This window comes from Astatotilapia calliptera, chromosome 6 (assembly GCF_900246225.1).
Source record: "Astatotilapia calliptera chromosome 6, fAstCal1.2, whole genome shotgun sequence".
NCBI lineage: Eukaryota > Metazoa > Chordata > Actinopteri > Cichliformes > Cichlidae > Astatotilapia > Astatotilapia calliptera.
The window spans coordinates 11,936,037-11,942,036 of NC_039307.1; positions in this window are offsets into that span (position 1 = coordinate 11,936,037).

The window sequence follows — 6,000 nt, forward strand, 5'->3', positions numbered from 1 at the left end:
AAAATAAGAGGCCGGGCTTTGATGCCTTCCTGGACTTGTCATTATACTTGCTAGTATACACTAAACGCCTGTGGGCAGGTGCACTACAATGCTGTCATTGATGACTTTGCATCAGGCAAAGTGAAGCAGACAAAGGCAGCCGTGCGGCTGTCTGATGCTGGCTGGTGTTGAATGGCTGCAGGGATGCAGCTGCTGGTGGTTTCGAATATTCCTCATGTGGCAGTCTCCAAAGAAAATGTATTCTTACTGTCGAGAAAATATGTATTTGCATTACCAATAAAATATGAGAATAAATGACACATTCATAGTATTTTCAAATCGATTTGGTGGTTGTAAATCTTTGAAATACTTCTGATTTACGCTGTATGCTGGATAGAGCATGAGACAATAAAGGGCCCAATTCTGTACCACACCATTTTATGCATGTTATGCCCCCTCTCTAACTCCACACCTTAGCTATCAAGCAGCTGGGGTGACGAAATCGTAGATATATGTGGGGTAAAGAGTATGTCTGTGTGGGGTATGCTATTAACAAACACAGTATCACGGCACGCTTTGCCTCTCCTAAGTGTGAAATGGACACACATGCAGAAGTCGCAGGGGGAGAAAACTTTAAAGCCACCAAGTCACAAGTGACCAAAGAAGGTACGAAGTACATTTCAGGCTCCTTCTACGTCAGGTAAAATTAAGCTAGGTGGCTGAGATGTATTTACAGATAAATGTGTTAGTAACGTCTCTTTAAACGTTTGTTTTCTTGTTGGTTTGGAATAAAATATTGCCCGCTGGTGGTGTTAAAACTCACTGCAACTTACCGCAACCTACTACAGCTTCTCCATTTCACGCTAAACAGATATCCACACAGTGGACCAGCGTGTTTATTACACACTTTGCCATGACATCAGGTTGTATTAACACAAAGAAACAAAGAATAAATCCAATTTAAGTAGAAAACATGAAAAACTATGTAGTTTTTCATAAACACAGTGTTCTTACGTTGAATTCAGTTTTCAGTTCACTTCTATAAGCATAACAAAGCTGTGGTCTGCTCAATATTGGCTGTAGTTCTGTCTAATAATTAATTTCTGTGTTTCAGTTCAGTTCAATTCAATTCAATTCAATTCAATTGCAGCTATGGCACTTTTTGAGGTGTATTTCATGGGACATGTTTCCTTTTAAAACAGAGAGCCAATCAAAATGTGCCACAATCGAGGAAAGATGAATAAGGGTTCCAAATGCTGTGCAGTCCCAATTGAAGTAGAATACCAGGTCACCCTGCAAGTCGTGGGCACCAAAAAAGCTATTACACAAGCCTTACACAAAAACCTATATGCATCAAGTAATCTTGTATTCACATCCTGGTGTGGTCCTATTTCCTGATTTTGTTGAGAGTTTAAGTCATAATATGGAGAAAATGTGGAAGTTACACATATATTGCTGATTTGTATAAAAATGACATCTAAAGAAGAATTTTCTAACTAATGTCAGTCAGTCGTGATATGCAGCATGTAAACTGGCTCCAGTAATCAAAAGTTTTTGGAAATCAGCCAGAGTTTCACTTTCATTCATCATGTTGTTGTTCTGACTCGAGGGGGCGTTCGTATAAATTTTCCCAGTGGGGAACTAATTATTTTGAATTAATCAGACACCACATTGTTGCACTATTATTTTTTAATCAAAAAGAGGTGAAGTGCAAATGCTTGAGCTGACTGACAATAACAAAAGTGGGTCTGTCACTCAATCGCTTTTTAGAAGAAAAAAAGAAAGAACTAATGTTACAAACTGCATTTGTACTCCTCTTACGACCTTAAACATATCACTAGCTTAGAGGTATCTGAGGTATGTAATGTGCTCAGATGTTTTCAACCTTCCACGTCTTTGTTTACAGCAGATTCTGGTGACGTTACTATGAGCTATTTACTGTGGTATGTAGTCCAGCAGCCGGTATGTCATTGTTATTGTTTGTGTTTTGAAATAAACATTTATCATGCAACTTACGTAATGAGCCACACAAGGCATCTACTTAACTGGTTCTTTCCAATGCCGAGGTGTACTGGCTCCACCCTGAGCCTCTTCTGAATGTCAAAGCTTCTCACTCTTGATTATTCTTTCCACCTGTGCAAGTGTGCAAGGGTCTACTTTGGTCTGAGGGAGCATGAGGGTGCTTGTCAGTTTTTGTTTAACCATGCAGACTCATCCAGTGAGAATATAAATTACCAACTACTCACGCGCCCCAGATGGTGAATTTCTAGCGAACTTCAAATAAGTATAACAGGAATGACTATTTGGTTTCTTGGTATCACCAGCTGTCTGTGTTTGTGTCCTCAACAGATTATTATCGAGGCTTAAGAGCGAGCCTATACTCTTTTCAGGAAGCTCATTTCTGCCACATATATGTTATCTAATCTTATTTTTGTAGCTACCCATAGCTCTTGGCCACAGGTGAAGTAAAGAACAAAGTTGGAGCAGTGCTCAGCTAGCTCTTCTCCACTATGGACCAGACTCAGATATGTCTGCAGATGCTATACCACTCTCTGTCTTTCAGTGTCCCACTCCATAATCCCCCTAATCATGAACAAAATCTCGAGATGCTCTAAGTCCCCCACTCTAAGAAGCAACTTATCCCCAAACTGGAGCAGGCTCTTCCCATTTCAGGCTGACAAACATGGCTAATTCACATTCCAGCCACTTCGCATTCTGCTGCATAAAACCCCGGTGCACGCTGGTAGTCACGACTCAATGAAACAAACAGAACCAAATCATCAAAAGCAAAGACAACATCCAAAGACCACAAACCCAGAAACCATATGATAATACAACACTAATAATATAATTAAGATGATAATATGTGAATATATTCCAGTATAAGCACTGTGCTAACTAGCTTTCTGATCACAGCAAAGTATCTTTTGAAACTTTTGTGCACATTTTGGCTCGTGTATTTTCAAACAGGGCTTTCCCTTTTCATCACTAAAAGTATATTTAAGTATATGTTAAATTATCATACTTTTAAAAGGCACAGAGGATCCTTTTAAACCCAGCAGCGCCTGTGTCTGATGTGTGTCGCTCACTTCATATACCAGCAGCGAGGCAGGGATCACACCCACGTGTTTGAACGCACAGTTTCTCCCCTTTGCCACTCTCACGCTCTATATTACACATACTCATATACGTGACTGCAGAGTGGTTTGAACCACAGGTAAAGCAGAGAATATGTTTAGTGGTATGTGATTCACCCTTCAATGAAAAGGAGAATGCGTATGTGTCTCTGATTAAAGCCTCTCCTCCTTCTCTTTGTCCAACTCACACCACCAACTTAACGCTGCTTTTACACCTCTATACGCAAGAAGGAGCTCAAAATAACACCCCACCCTTTATCTTCCACTCCTTAAAGGCCGCCCAACGCCTTGTGGGAGGTTGCAAAGCAGTGGTGGTGACGACTGTGACCTTAAGTGAGCTTCTCCAAGGAGAGGCTGAGATAACAAAATCATCTACCCAGCTGGAGGCAACTACATCTAGGTTTGAGTCATCAAAAGTTCCCGAGGGAGCGGGCTGGTCCCTTGGGATGGCAGGCCAGATAGTCGGTGTTGCCAAAGACAGCACTGAACAGCAATGGCATCAGAATCTGAGGGCGTGCGATATACACACAGTGACTATACATAGAGTCATGGTTATGATGTTCATAGATCTCACAACATCTGTGGTGTTGTTTTGAATCTCACCCAGCTTTGGTCATCCAGAACTGGAAACAGAAAGCGGTTTCTCTGAAACGTTTATCTGCCATCCTACATCCCTTCATTCAAGTTTGTCCCTGTATGCTTCTCCCAGACACATTAAAGCTCTATGAAAGTATGATGAAAATGAAATCGGTAGCCACTCACCGAGGAAGTAAAAAGATCAAATCAATAAAGATCTAAATTCAATTTAAACTCTGTGGTATAATGTAAAAGTTTTGACACATACGGAAAAAAAAACTTCACACTTTTTAAAATAATTTTTTTCATCTATACAAAAGCAAAAGAACACAAAAACATACAAAACATGGCGCACAAAGTATTTAAAAGGGTCACGGGATCTTAATGTGACACAAAGAGAGGTTAGCAAAAAAACACAAACACAGGTGACTCACAGAGAAGCCATGTGTGTACACAACCAACACTGTATGAACAGGTATTTGATGGACACTCCTCTATCTTTGCTTCCGAATGCTGACAAACTTGATTCAGTGCAAGCGGCACGCCATTCCTGTCTTTTCCACTCTACTTGTATTAATGGTGTTTACTCACACCAGTCTGGAAAACAACTCATGACATCAGAGACAAAATATTCAGGTGTGAATATTTTCTATTAATCTACACCTGACATTACATAAAAAAATAACAGTCTTTGGAATGTTTTTATTGCAATAGAGTGTATAATGTAACAAACTTGAAAAAGAAAATGAAAAAGGCATCAGTAAATTGATGACCTACTCATTCTAGTAGGTCATTGGAGGACTCAGGGGAAAGTAAGGTATTTTCTAGAATCACTGTTAATGGCACAAGGCTGTCACGCTGAGTCATGGATCTCAGCCTCGCCTCTACGCAGCACTCCCATAGCTTGTTATTGAAAGTGTCATCGTTTCTGCCTGCTGGGCATGAAAATAAATACCTCGTCTGAAACTGAATTACTTCAGTGTTTATTTAACAGGAGATGTTGGCAGAGTATCTGTCCTCTTTCCAGATGACAGTCTCACAAAGTTTGGAGAGATGAAAAATATGGAATTAAATTTGGGGAAATGCGTATTTGCTTTTGTGCCAGCTGAATGATGAGATTATTACCTTGTGGACCTTTGCATGCTAAATGTAAAGCTGGAGCTCAGAGTCATTTAGAGTAGCACAAAGATTTTGTGTAAAAAGGTCGCTTTAATCTTTGTAAAGGTAACACTCAACCAGAACTTCAAAAGCTCACCTAACAACAAAGAAAAATTTACCTGTGATAAAAGAGGCCACTGTTGAAGTGCCTTAAACATGAATTGTTTCTAACGCTCTGCAGGGGATATACCATTAGGGGGAAAGAGAGGTCAGATTGTACTGAAATCTGTGAGAAAACAACCCTTGGCTCCCTTACTCTATGACCTCTATAAACACCTTCCTGCCCTTTACTGCTCTTTATCTCCAGTTTCAAATATTACTGGACAATATAATGTTATTTTTTTTAAATACTGCTAATAAAATAGAAAATAGAAAACTATTCCTAAGTTTTCCAGGCGAAGATATTTCAAAGTTCTGGATGTCTTTTGTTACATTATCTGTCAAGATAATCCCATACTGCTTCAATAACGTTAATTTCTAGGCTCCGAGGAGGCCAATCCATGACTGATAGTTTTCCATTGTGTGTTTTTCTGTCCAGGTATGGTATCTGCCATCATTGTCATACTGAATGCGAAGCCACTGTCAATCAGTGGTATTGCATCAAAATCTGTCTGTGCTTTTCTGTATTCATAATTAGCCCCAGAGTCTAAATGAACTACTTCTAGTCCAGGAAGAAGTGAGAGCAACACTAAACAAAACAAGAACAAGCAGGATGTCATGCATGAAGGAGCAGGGGGCTTGGCTGAGGTGAGGAGGTTTGAATGAATGCAGGCTCACCTGTACTGACATTTGGTGAGTAAAGCCTCAAAGAATTACATTACTCATCCAGCCTGTGCATGACATGTTACCTAGCCCATCACCAACACCTTCCTGCCCTCTTTGCTCTTGGAAGGGCATGCTCAAGCACATCTCGAGCAGGTGCCTGAAGGCCTTAGGGGATGGTCACTGGGTGGTGCCATGAGTAGGTCCTGAAGGCATTGGCTGGGATCACTGGCTATTTAATAACAGCAGACGGGTGTCATTGCATTTTTATTATTACAGAAGAGTTGGCAAAAACCACAAAATAGAGTACACGCAGGCCTAATCTATGCATCATAGACTGGCAGCTAATGGTCGATCTGGGATTACTGGAAACGGACTTGGAGAGTAC